Source organism: Narcine bancroftii, chromosome 2, assembly GCF_036971445.1.
Source record: "Narcine bancroftii isolate sNarBan1 chromosome 2, sNarBan1.hap1, whole genome shotgun sequence".
Classification (NCBI taxonomy): Eukaryota; Metazoa; Chordata; class Chondrichthyes; order Torpediniformes; family Narcinidae; genus Narcine; species Narcine bancroftii.
The window spans coordinates 357789276-357803877 of record NC_091470.1 but is presented as its reverse complement, the minus strand read 5'-3'; the positions used below and the strand labels follow the sequence as shown (position 1 = coordinate 357803877).

General features: G+C 41.2%; 2 long non-coding RNA genes across 2 annotated transcripts in view; one reads left to right on the top strand and one right to left on the bottom strand.

Moving 5' to 3' along the window:
• Positions 1 to 14602, bottom strand: part of LOC138755794 (uncharacterized) — a 50955-nt gene that overhangs the window by 3083 nt on the left and 33270 nt on the right. The window lies entirely within an intron of this gene.
• LOC138755793 (uncharacterized) overlaps positions 1 to 14602 on the top strand; it is an 85387-nt gene that overhangs the window by 69155 nt on the left and 1630 nt on the right. The window lies entirely within an intron of this gene.

The following is a 14602-nucleotide window of genomic DNA, read 5'->3' as shown; positions in this document are numbered from 1 at the left end:
CTTAATTGAAAAAGCCTATCCACGTTTACTCTGTCTGTCCCTTTTAAAATCTTAAACACCTCTATCAAGTCCCCTCTCAATCTTCTACGCTCCAGAGAAAAAAGCCCCAGTCTGCACAACCTTTCCCTGTAACTCAAACCTTGAAATCCTGTCAACATTCTCGTGAAGGGCCCAACATTCTCGTGAAGGGTTTCTATGTAAACTTCTTCCCCTGATGGTTAAGGAGATTAAACATGCCCCCAATGACACATACCAATAGATGCATCGTAGCAAAGTGTCCTGTCTGGACACATCGCAGATTAGTTCGTCAACTATTCAATCCAAGCCTGTAAATAACGGCAGAGAGTTGTGAGGCCATCATGCGAATCAGCCTGTCCTCCACTGATCCTGGCTCCACTTCCCACTGCTTCATTAAAACAGCCAGTATTATGAAGGACCCTCATCCCACTCTCTGATCAATCAGAAGATACAAGAGTTCTCCAACACATGCATCCTAACTTGAGGACAGAACTTCTTTCCTGCTGCTTTCAAACTTTTGATAGGACCCATTATAAATTAAAGGTGATCTTGATCTCAAAAGCCGACCTCATCATGGCTTCCGCCCTTTCTCTGTATTCTGCACCTGGGTTTGTTTTGCGTGACTGCAGTATTTATGAATGGGTTGGTTTGCCTGGATGGCACATAAACAATGTATATCAGTATACATGTCAATAATAAACAAATTTAAATAATTCTATTTATTTTCCTCTTTTTTGTCACCTTGCAGCAGTTTTGAATTTATCCAAACTACTTGTTTCTTTTACCTTGCTAAATTATTTTTTCTTCAACTTAATACTCCCCAGGGGAGGTCACGTGATAGTGTTGCTACGAGCCCAGAGGACCCCAAAGCCAAGCAGCAATCGATATTCACCAAGACTAATGGTTACTTAAACAAAGGTTGCTTTTAATTATATTTAAACATGAAAACAGAATCAAACTTTAACAACTCTATTGACTTACTTAACCCCCTTCTAATTCTAAGCACACGTGTATGTCATGTGTGTGTAAGTTCAGAAAAGTTCTTTGGCTCACAGTCCAATCTTACTTCTCATTCCTCCAAGTTCACTGGTTGCAGGAAATTCTTATACTGTGCTCAGAATTTAACATTTATAAAGTTCACCAGGTTTTGATGCTTGAAAGGTAGGTTCTTGTCAGTTTTCAGAGAGGTGTTTTGTTGTACATTTACTTCCATCAGCCACTTCACTGACTTGCTGAAGAAACTTTCCTCTTCGGGGTTCTCCAGCTGATAACCTCTTTCAAGTCATCACAGAGTTCCTTTTTGTTTCTCTTATTCCAAGTGAAATATTAGACAGCCAGTCCTCTCCTCTTGCATGAACCACAAGGGCTTTGACCAGGCCCTATTCCAAAATGGGCCTTTCCATAAGCTTGCCAGCTTGTCCTGTTCCAGTCCCTCTCTCTCTCCCTCTCTCTCTCTCTCTCTCTCTCTCTCTCTCTCTCTCTCTCTCTCTCTCTCTCTCTCTCACTCACTCTCTTCCTCTCCCTCTCTCTGAGAGAAAGACTCTTTGACTGTCTCTGCTTGCAAAACCACATGACCCTCTTAGAACAGCAAGCCCTCCTCCAAACAGAAGCGGTTCTGACCTGTACTTTCATCTGTTCCCCTTTATAAACAATAATCCATTAGTGAAGTCTTTTGAGCACTCTTCAAAGTTCTTGCAAAACTCTGAGGCCCTGGCATGTCTAACATTAGCAGAGCTCCAGTATTTAAAATAAGATCTGTTTGAAAGTGTTTGTATTTGACCTACTCTAACAAACCTTTCCCAATTTATTTCCCAAAAACATATCTAAATACTCTGTTATAGTGTAGATGACGCAGCACACCCTCACAAATCCCGGAGGTTTTACTAAAAAAAAAAGTGTAACGTTTATACTGTTTAAACTATTTTAAAGCTAATCTAAAGTAACTATTGTGATGGAATATTTGGGAATTTTTTTGGGAGATAAATTGGTAAAATTAGAGTAGGTTACATACATACAAACACTTTACAACAGATTGTATTTGAAATACTGAAAAATTCATATTCAATGACTTTACAGAAATATGGAGAATGCTATACCATTTCACAAGTAGGTGCTAATTGAAATCATGTCATGAAATGCATAACTATTGTCTTGGAAGATCCAGGTTGTCTGGTTGGACCTTTTTGCAAGGCTTTTGACCTCTCTGCAAAGTGCTCACTCAAAGGTCATTGAAAGGTTTGTTTAACTAAAACAACAGATGGGAGCAGAAGACTAATTCCTGTTGTTTGCTGGAGAAGAGGGAGTTTTGCAAGTGAGAGAGAGAAGGACATACGGCTGGCAGTTGGAATCTCAGAAAGAGGGAGAGACTGAACAGTGTCAGCCAGGAGAAGCTTGTTGGAACTGAAATAGAAGCCCTAGAGTGGCGGATGGCTGGAAGTGCTATCTGTCTGATGTTTCTCTTGGAATAAAAGGAACAGAAAGGAACTCTGTGGTAGCCTGAAAGAAAGATGTTTTCATCTGGAGGACCCTGATGGGGCAAGTTTCATCAGAGAGACATTGAGGTGATTAATGGTGGTACCTCAGTTGTGGAAATCCTGGAACAGCACCTCTCTGCAAGCCTACAAGAACCTTCCTGAGCAGTAAACATTTACCTTTCAAGCACCAAAGCCTGGTGAACTTTATACATGTTAAATTCTGTGCACAGTATCAGAATTGCCTGAAACCAGTGAATGTGGAAGAATGAGAAGTGAAATTGAACTGTGAACCAAAGAACTTTTCTTAAATGTACACACATATTACATGCACATGTGCTTAGAATTAGAAGGGGGTTAAGTTAATAGAGATAAGTTAAAGTTTGATTCTTTTTTCACGTTTATAGATAATTAAAAACAACTTTTGTTTAAGTAACTACTCGTCATGGTGAATATCTATTGCTGATGGTTTTTGGGATCCGTTGGGCTCATAACACTATAGATAAAAAGTAATGCCACACACAAAGAAAAAGATTAAACCAAAAGAAAAATGCAAAGGAAAAATAACTTGGGCCGCTGAAGTATCTCCTGGGACCACTGGATACAGCCTTGGTGAGGGACCATCTCACGGTGCCACCTCTGCATCTCTTTACAAAAATGGCTCCTTTGCAAAAACGAGATCTGCACTACACACGTGCAAGGATTTGTGTATGCACGCTGGGGATGCAAAAAACAAGTTTAAAAATCTTCGACATTTTTAAAGGGCCAGTCCAGAGTCCCAGCTGTTAAACAAGATGACTTTCCAGATATAGAAGAGGATTCTAACAACTTTACAAGTGAAGAAGAAAATCTGAGTACAGAAGAAGAATTTAAAGGCAAGCCCAGTTCTTTAAGAAAAAAAATGGATAAAATTGACAACAAAATTGATAAACTTACAACTGCAATTGAAAATAATTTTAAATTTCAAACTGGAGAAATACAACAAGTTAAAGCTGATTTGAGCAAATCAATAAACAACATTTCACAAAGGGTCGATAAATTAAAAATTAGAATGCAAGATGATTGTAAAGAGGTTCCATGTATTGATGAAAGAATGAACATCAATAAGATTCTGTTACTGCTTTGGTTTCTATGAATGAAAAGTTATGAGAGAAGGTTCACATCTTGGAGAATTAATATTGTTGGGATTCTGAAGGTAAAGAAGGCAATTTGTTTTTTTCAGGATTGGATACCTGAAATGTTTGGGAGAGATGATTTTGATTGAAAGAGGATGTAGGACTCTTCAACCAAATACGGGACCAAATCAGAGCCATGGGTCTATATTGATTAGATTTCTCAATTATCGAGGTAGAGAATGAATACTTCGATTGACAATGCAAAGAGCTAGAGAACATGTGCCTTTGAATTATGAGGGTGATAAATTCTTTTATCCAGATTTGAGTCAAGCTCTTGTGAAGTAAAGGAAAGTGTTTAACCCAGTTAAGAAGGCTTTAAATGATAAAGGTTATAGTTATGCTTCGTTATCTAGCTATGTTAAAAGTATTCATTCCAGATCAATAGAGTGTTTTCTTTACCAATTATATCCAAGCTAAAGATTATGTTAAATATATTCCCAAGGCTCGACATTCAGAGGACTTGTTGAAATGACTTGTCGATGAATGGAGAGAAGAATTTCTTTTTTTTTTGCTGGTCTTGATGTTTTGATAAAAATAAGGTTTTTTTACTCTGGGAATTTGGGGTTGGATGTGTTGCTCTCTGACATTTACATGCGTTTTCATGGTTTGACCACAACCCATATAATGGAAGGTGGCATAGCTGGCCCATCTGGCATGGGGGGGGAGGGGAGAGGGATTTTTTTTTGATATCTTAGTTTTGATTAAAGTTATTGTTATTGGATTGGAGATGATGAGACCAGAACCTAATTTGATTTATGGGAATTCTTCATGAACAGGAATAAAAGATACTTATTTGTTGGAATGTATAGATGAAAATGATGGGCAAAACAGTTAAGATATTAAGTTTTAATATTAATGGGATTAATAGCCCCATAAAAAGGAAGAGGGTTTTATTATATATTAAGAAATTAGAAGTGGATATTGCCTTTTTACAAGAGACCCATTTGACAACAGATAATGGGGGTGGATTTTTCTCTAAATCCAGAATTATTTTTGTTAGGTAACTTTGAAAGTATCACCCCTGAATTGTTGTTTTTAGATTCTGAACTGAAATGTGTTAAGTTGACTTTAGTAATAGCAAGGAAATACATCACTGTAACATGGAAATCAGATGTCTCATTAACTTTAGAGAGGTGGCATGCTGAAATTCGAAATTGTATTCCATTAGGAAAAAAAATGTACAATTTGAGAAACAAATATTCATTATTTTTCAAATTTGGGGTCTGTATGCTAGATTTATGAAATAAAAATTATAAAATTTATTTTTATATTTTTTCCTGTTCCATTAAGTTTTTCCTGAAGAAATATTGATATAATATAATGATTTTGTGAGGTCTTTGAGGTCTCTGAGTGTCAACTGATGCAATCTGAATTAATTAATAATTAACTTTGATTGGTTTTTTAATGAAATACTTTTAACTTTAGTTCTGGGATTATAGTAGTTTTTTTGGAGGGAGGGTGGGAGTGGTTTTAATTTTAGTTTTTTCTTAGTTTTATTAATATATATATTGTTTCAACATATATTTGTAAACACTATTATGTAATTTGGTACTATTCTTAATTATTTGATCTTATATATGTTGATTAAATAAAATATTCCAAAAAAAACTTAATACTCCTCTCCCCACTAATTTACTTACAGAAGTTTGTCTGCCTCCCTTGCAGACTTGTCTCTTTTCCTGGATACATGACCTCGTTGAATGTTCGCCACCATTTGCTTTCCTATCTTCCTTGCTTATCTATCAACCAAGTCCACTTTAGCCAAATCCATTGGAATTCTCTTTATTTAGATTGAAGATTGTTTTCCCCAACCTAAGTTTCTCAATCTCAAGTGGAAAACAACCCTTTTTCGGACTGCTGCATCCTAAAAGATCCTTTACTGAATAGAAGGGCTGAAGGGCCTGTTTCTGTGCTGTGGTGTTCTATATTTCTTTGGTTATTTATTAAACCTGCCGCATCACCCATTACCTGATCTAAGACGTCCCATTCCTTGATTGGCTTCATAATATATTGCTCTATGGATTTTTTGTTGTATCTATCCTTTCCAATTTGATAAACCCAATTGGATGAAGATTAAGCATATCCCTCAATTATCTTATTACTCTCCTTACATGTCCCATTACACTGGACAATAAAGATTTTACTTCCTGAAAACTCTTGGGTGTATTTTATGGATTTGGGATTGATGATCACAACTACCAGCTTGAAAATTTCCTATTACCTACCATTTCTTAGAACCTATTTTGGTGATTTATTGTCATATTTTAAGTCTACTTCAAGAATACAAAACCATGAAGTCCAACGTGTCATTCAAAATCCATTTTCTGCTTTCACACTTGGTCTTCTTCCCTGCTGATCTTGGTGCGGTCAGTGACGAACATGGTGAAAGGTCTCACCAGGACTGTGGAAAAACAGCATCAGAGAAAATTGATTCCATCAATGCTGGCCTACTCTTGTTGGACACTGACACAAGAGGCATCAGATGCTGAGTACAAATGAAAATCAGTGGCAAAACAGTTTTAGGTTGGTTGAACCAACACGATGTGTCAGCATTATTATGCGATTAAACATACAAAATTCAATAAAAATAATTTAATGTTTCTCCAACTTCTTACATGATACAGCAAATCTGAAATGATCTTTGTGTTGAGCTTGAAGTTATCTATCATAATCCCCAATTTTTTTAAGGAAGCAAACTTTTTGAAAAAAAATTGTTGTCAAGTATAATTGCAATGAATGTTACAGAAATTAATTAATATTCCACCAATGGCTAAAGATGTGATGTGTCACCATTGCTTAATCAATCAAATCACTTCACGCAAAAAAAAACCTCAATACTCATCACGTCCTCTCTGGTTAGTTTATTTTTCCTATTTTAATTTTTGATTTAAAAAAATTAAAGCTTTGTATCTAAAATATACTTGTTCAAGCAACTGAACACTTAGAGATCACGAACATTCAACAGCAGGATTACATGTGAAATTCATGACCTGACTTTAAGTTAGTTTAATGTACGAAAGGTGAAAATCAGATGCCGGAAATGAAGGATCTGATGCACGCTGATGTTGATGGAACTTGTTGAATAGGAGGCTGCCTCACATCTTTGATGGATCCTTTCATCTGGGAACCTCGATTAAGCAACTGATGTGGGGAGCATGAATTGGGCTCAAAGGTGGATGAAGAATCTCAAGCTGCTCTTTAGAAGTTCTTTGAACATGGTATCAAAAGCTCCCAAGGCTAGAAATCCTCACTCAGTCACTAATAATCTGCAGAAAAGCAGAATAGTCGGAGCAGGCGATGTCGAGCCTGCTCTGCCCCATCAATAAGACTGTGGCTGGTCTGGCCGTGGACTCAGCTGCACTTGCCCATCCATTTGCCACAATCTTTATTTCTCCATTGTTCAACATTGAGGAGGCAGCCTCCACTGCTTTATTGGGCACAGAATTCCATAGATTCACAAGGTTATAGGTGTTTGTTACGTTCATTCCTGCTCCAATATCATTTAAATTCAGGTGACAAAATTTCCCTACTCTTATTGTGTGATTCCATCAAACAGAGGGTTATGAATGGGAGGTGTGGGAAAAATTAGATTGTTGTTGAGTAGGTTTACATAGATCGGCACAACATCGTGGGCTGAAGGCCTGTACTGCGCTGTCATGTTCTATGTTCCAACCTGAGCCCCAGGAACTAGCCCAGTGATTTAACCCACTGATCCACACTATTTTTATTTTGTTGCTTCTTCATTGGCCAAGCTTTCCAACACGTGGAATATTGTCTTGTTACAAAGTGGACTACCATTTTGATAAAATGAAATAGGAAAACAAATCCTGCTGCAAATTTCTGAATCTAAATCACAAAAAAAAATCCAAAAATCAAGATCCTGATGGAAGATCTATGACCTGAAATCAACACTGGTTTTGCTCTGATGCTGCCTTTAAGTGCTGAGATCTTACAGTATTTCAGTTTGAGTATTTCAGTATAGCGTGGCTGTTCCTATTCACAAATGGTTAAATATCTAGAGAGAACAGACTTAAAGCTGCGCAGTCAATTCCGGGGTCCAGAGCTGATACCTCGAGGGCAATGGAGTGGGAAATTGCATCAGCCACTACACTGTCTATTCCAGAAATCTGGCCGTGAATTCCGAAATGGAAGATAAATGCCACTTGTTGTTGAGCTGACCAGGCTCCGACACCTTCGAAAACGTGAAGGTCAAGGGTTTGTGGTCTGCAAACATGATGAAGTGTTCACCTTTCAAAAAAAATAATGGAAGTGACAGATGGGCAAATATATGGTTAGGAGCTGTTTATCAAAGGTGCTGTACTTTTTCTTGGCCTCACAGAAGTGGCAGCTAAAGAATGTCAATGGCTTCCATTGTCCAACGACATACTGCAGCAGAGCGGCACCTATGGCCACATCAGGTTCATCTGTTGAAAGGGCGGTGGCTGCGTTTAGGACTGGATAACTGAGCATGTTTGCTTGAGTTAATAGTTCCTTTGTCTTTATGAAAGCATTTTGACTTTCATCTATCCACTGAATAGATTTGGCATTACCAGACAGCAGATTGAACAGAGGCTTCATAACATGAGTTGTTGCTGGAAGGAATCGACGATAAAAATTAACCATGCCCATGAACTCTTGCAGACCTTTGACAGTGGTGGGTCTGGAATATTCAGTAATGGTGTCGATCATGGAGGGTAGCAGAACCACGCCCTTGTCGGTGATTGTGTGACCAAAAACACATTTATCTGGATTGATGGTCAGTCCAAATTCTCGCAGATGTTCCATATGCTCTTATTTAGTTTTTCTGGCGACTAATATATCATCTAGATAAATGAAGATGTTGGCCATGCCACACCCTACTGTGTCCATAACTCGCTGAAAGGTCTGAGCTGCATTTTTTAACCCCAAAGGCATATGTAAAAATTCAAACAATCCAAAAGGGGTAAATTGTTGCCTTTTTTGGGATGTCGCCTGGTTTCACTGGCACCTGGTGATATCCACCCATCAAGTCTGCTTTTGAAAAGATCTTTTCCCCATGCAGATTCAATGAAAAATCTTTGAGTATGGGGAATAGGGTAGTGATCCGGTGGAGTGGCGTTGTTGAGCCGTCTATAATCTCCACAAAGGTCTCCACCCTCCGGTGGACTCAATCTAATGGAGACACCAAAGGGCTGTCAGACCTGTGAATTATCCCCAGCTCTTCCATTTTGTAGAATTCTTGTTTAGCTAATTATAGTTTCTCCATAGGCAAGCGACTTGTCTTAGCATGAATGGGAGGACCCTTGGTTGAAATATGGTGAGTTACTCCATGTTTCATGGCGGGAGTCGACAACTGCAGAGTTTTAATTTCGGGAAGCTCTTCTCCCAGTCTGGAGAACATATCAACAGTCTTGCACAGAGCTTGAAGGCATGGTGCAGGAACATGCAATTCTGCCAGGTGAAAAGTTTGAAAGGTAGTATCATCCACCAGCTGATGCCCTTTTAAATCTACCATGAATGAATGAACTCAAAAAAAATTGGCACCGAATAGTGGTCGTGACCTTAATAAAAGGCCATGTGTAAATGTTCCCCTCTAACTGAATATTGATTTCTTTTTTTGGTGCCATACATGAGTATATTGGAACTATTGAGTTAGAAGTATTGAGTTAGAGTTAGAACTATTGTAAGTTGGAGGTTAGGGGAAGATAACTTTTATCAAAATTGGTTGATGGAAAAACACTAATCTCTAATGCTGTGTACATTGGGATAGCTGATCCCAAACATATAGAAGGCTCAGAGATTTTCGACCAACCATCGCAGCCATTTGCCAAGAATGCACAGGCACCTACGTGCATTGACTCCCCATGCTGATGCTAAAAACACCAGGTGGAAGTGTTAACAGGCTATCTGCCTAACTTGAGGCATTGCCTCATTATAAGAGCTGGTGTGTTGAGAGTGTTGGCTTGGGAAGCAGTGTGACGCAGTGACATTGTCCAAAGATCTTTTGGTGTGTTTTTTTTTGCCAGTCACAGGATGTCTGCCTCTGCAGTTACTGCCCTGAGGTCTTCAAAAGAACTCTGCGATAATAAGAGTCTAATGTCTTCTGGCATCCTCTCCAGGAAGAGCTGTTCAGAACTCATCTACTCGATTAACGCGCGTATTCTTTTAAAACCCTGAACAGTGCGCGCCACAACATGAGGTTATGACATCCCGTGCCAGTTCACTAGACATCTGTGAGTTGGAGTCTATCTATAGCGCCGCTACATAGCACAACATATCTGGCCATTGGCAAGATGCCAGGCACAGCAAATTGTCCATTAGTTTGGATGGGGCGCGGTCACCCAACTCCTCCACATGTAACAGTCTGGTAGCCCACTCTCTATGGGACATGCCCTAAATTCCCAGCAGGAGCTCTTATAGAGTGTCATACTTGCGCTCTCCAGGCTCCGGTCGATTGTGCAGGACATCACTAACTTATTTGGCAGGGGTTTGGTCCAAGGCACTGATGAGGTAATAATAGCGGTCACATTCACCTTGATCTTCCTGTGGTGAAATTGTGCCTCAGTCCGTCAAAACCACATCTCTGGTTTTGCTGTCCAGAAGGGCGGTAGGGTTAGGGTTAGGGTCAATGTGCTACAGTATCCATAGGGTCCAAAAGCCTGTTTTGGACCCATCAGGGGTCAACAACTGTAGCCTCGGAAAACACAGTGATGGCTGATGAAAGCAAAATAATGACACACACAATTGCAGGCAAATCAGAACTCATCTACTCGATTAACGCGCGTATTCTTTTAAAACCCTGAACAGTGCGTGCCACAACATGAGGTTATGACATCCCGTGCCAGTTCACTAGACATCTGTGAGTTGGAGTCTATCTATAGCGCTGCTACATAGCACAGAAAAAAGCTGATGTCCTTCGTCCATTCAGAAATCTGATGGTGAAGGAGAAGAAGCCGTTTTTGTACCATTGGGTGCTCATCCTGTAACCTCCTTCATGGTGGGTAGCAATGAAAAAAGGCCATAACCTGGCTGGTGAGGGTCCGTGATGATAAATGCTGCTTTTTAAAGGCAACACCTCTTAAATATGTCTTTTTAAAAATATTTTATTTGTGATTATCAGACTCACAAAACTCAACAAACCATTCGATCTTTCCTGTATCTGTGTATATACAGAGTCTGTATTTATTCCCTCTCCTCCCCCTCACCTCCTGCAGTGGGCAGGGAACTGGTAGTATGTTGTGCCCTGCCTCCTGGCTCTGGCCCCATCTGCCCACTTATAATCCTGGTTTCCCGCCTAAACCCAGAACCCTTCTGAAGACCCGTGTGGGACCCTACCCTTCGTTCTTCTTTGGCTTGGCTTCGCGGACGAAGATTTATGGAGGGGGTAAAAAGTCCACGTCAGCTGCAGGCTCGTTTGTGGCTGACCAGTCCGATGCGGGACAGGCAGACACGATTGCAGCGGTTGCAAGGGAAAATTGGTTGGTTGGGGTTGGGTGTTGGGTTTTTCCTCCTTTGCCTTTTGTCAGTGAGGTGGGCTCTGCGGTCTTCTTCAAAGGAGGCTGCTGCCCGCCAAACTGTGAGGCGCCAAGATGCACGGTTTGAGGCGTTATCAGCCCACTGGCGGTGGTCAATGTGGCAGGCACCAAGAGATTTCTTTAGGCAGTCCTTGTACCTTTTCTTTGGTGCACCTCTGTCACGGTGGCCAGTGGAGAGCTCGCCATATAATACGATCTTGGGAAGGCGATGGTCCTCCATTCTGGAGACGTGACCCATCCAGCGCAGCTGGATCTTCAGCAGCGTGGACTCGATGCTGTCGACCTCTGCCATCTCGAGTACCTCGACGTTAGGGGTGTGAGCGCTCCAATGGATGTTGAGGATGGAGCGGAGACAACGCTGGTGGAAGCGTTCTAGGAGCCGTAGGTGGTGCCGGTAGAGGACCCATGATTCGGAGCCGAACAGGAGTGTGGGTATGACAACGGCTCTGTATACGCTTATCTTTGTGAGGTTTTTCAGTTGGTTGTTTTTCCAGACTCTTTTGTGTAGTCTTCCAAAGGCGCTATTTGCCTTGGCGAGTCTGTTGTCTATCTCATTGTCGATCCTTGCATCTGATGAAATGGTGCAGCCGAGATAGGTAAACTGGTTGACCGTTTTGAGTTTTGTGTGCCCGATGGAGATGTGGGGGGGCTGGTAGTCATGGTGGGGAGCTGGCTGATGGAGGACCTCAGTTTTCTTCAGGCTGACTTCCAGGCCAAACATTTTGGCAGTTTCCGCAAAGCAGGACGTCAAGCGCTGAAGAGCTGGCTCTGAATGGGCAACTAAAGCGGCATCATCTGCAAAGAGTAGTTCACGGACAAGTTTCTCTTGTGTCTTGGTGTGAGCTTGCAGGCGCCTCAGATTGAAGAGACTGCCATCCGTGCGGTACCGGATGTAAACAGCGTCTTCATTGTTGGGGTCTTTCATGGCTTGGTTCAGCATCATGCTGAAGAAGATTGAAAAGAGGGTTGGTGCGAGAACACAGCCTTGCTTCACGCCATTGTTAATGGAGAAGGGTTCAGAGAGCTCATTGCTGTATCTGACCCGACCTTGTTGGTTTTCGTGCAGTTGGATAATCATGTTGAGGAACTTTGGGGGACATCCGATGCGCTCTAGTATTTGCCAAAGCCCTTTCCTGCTCACGGTGTCGAAGGCTTTGGTGAGGTCAACAAAGGTGATGTAGAGTCCTTTGTTTTGTTCTCTGCACTTTTCTTGGAGCTGTCTGAGGGCAAAGACCATGTCAGTGGTTCCTCTGTTTGCGCGAAAGCCGCACTGTGATTCTGTATAAGCTAATAAAAGTGTTTGTTTTCCCTCCAGTCATGAGAGTTTTTATTCACGCTACACCTCCCCACTCCCCAATACAATTTAACACACCGTCAAGTAATTTATGTTAATGCAGACACCAATGGGGCCATCGACCCTTACAAAAACCTAACCAGAAAAAAACCTCAGAATCATAATGACTAAAAAACAAAGATTAAAATCCAGAACAACTGAAAAGAAAAAAAAATGTTGTCTAAGCCATTTCTTATTTCACTAGTCACACTTCTTTTCCTACTGGGGACAGATTGTTACAGTATCTCTATTTTGAGGGGGGAGGGGACTAATATATCTGAGAGTCGATATATCTCAGGTAAGTTTACCATACTCCAGCGAATGTGTCGTGCATCTTCCTTAGATGGTACGTGATTTTCTCCAGGGGAATGCAACTCTGCATTTCCACAATCCATCATGTGGTATGTAGCTGGGCGTCGGACTGTCACGAAACCACTATACACTTCCTGGCTATCACCAAGGCAACCTTCATGAACGAAATTTGGTATTTGGTCAGTCTAAACTGTACATCTCCAATATCCCCCAGAAGGTACAATTCTGGATCCTGTGTAAAATCCACTTTTGTAATTTTTTTTTCAGAATGTCCCCCATCCATTCTCAGAAGGGTCTCACCTTTGTACACAGCCAGGTAGAGTGGACAAAAGTTCCCACCTCCACATCACATCTAAAGCACATCTCTGAAATGTTCGGCTTTGATTTGTGTAATTTTTATGGTGTGGGATCCAGATGGGGCAAAAAATTGTATTGCACCAACCTGTATCTGGCGATGACTCCAGTCACACTGTCCAGACACAGGTCTTGCCACCACTCTTCATTGATTGTTGTGCCCAAGTCTGACTCCCATCTCTCCCTCGACCTGTATAAGCCTGACTTCAGGACCTCACTTTGGGATAGGTAACGCATGTGAAGATTAATGCCCATGATGGTGCTGGCTGAGTTTACCATCCTGTGCAGCCTATTCCTGTACTGTTTGGCACCTCCATACCAGACAGTGATGCAACCAGTCAGGATGCTGATTACAAAGTACACCTGTTGAAATTTGCAAGAGACTTTGGTTACATACCAAATCTCGTCAAACTTCTCACGAAATATAACCACTGGCATGTCATCTTTATCAACGTGATAGCCCTAGGATAGGTCTTCAAAGATGATGACATCCATGAATCGGAAGTTTCTTTCCCTCTCCACTGCTGACCTCGTGATATGTTCTCTTAGTTTTCCCTTCCAAAGCAGCATTTATCATCAAGGACCCTCACCAACCAGGTTATGGCCTTTTTTCATGGCTACCCACCATGAAGGAGGTTATAGGATGAACACCCAATGGAACCATCTGGGAAATGCAGAGCAATTCCAGTAGCATGGGGGATTATGGGTAACAAAGTCGGCCAGTGCTCGGCACATATGTATGGCATCATGAAACCAGTAGCCACGCCTCCTGAACACCACATCAACACCCCAGCCACCTCAAGGCTGAAAGGGGACATCGGAGCTGGCTTTTCTGGGCCAGCATGAAAACGTAAAAAATACCTTCTCATTTGGCTTTTAAGCCAGCCTCTATGCGGAGGGTGAATATAAAAGGCCTACACTTTTCCCACTCTCCTCTTTATACAGGCAGAATGGGTTCAAACCAAAGTATCATCAATTCCTCCCCAGCAGATTGCTTTTTCCTTGCATCATACAGACCCCTATTGTTACACAGCACCTTACAGTTTAGGATCAGTTTGGCTAAAGGTATGTCACAAGATTGCAAGACTGAGAATTAGCCCATTCAACCCACCGAGACTGATCTACCTTTCAAATCCTAGATGATGTATTTTTCATTTAAACTCCATTCTCCTGCCTTCTCCCCATAACCTGTGATGCCCTTACTGATCAAGAGCCTATCTACCTCTACTTTAAATATATCCAATGACTTGGCCTCCACCACCACTTGTGGCAATGAATTTAGGAAACTTCTCTTCATCTCTGCTGTAAAGAGATATCCCTTTATTGTGAGGCTGTATCCTGGAGTCCCAGACTCCCCCACTACTAGAAACGTCTTCTCCATGACCACTCTATCCAATCCTTTCAATATTCAAAATATTCGTACTT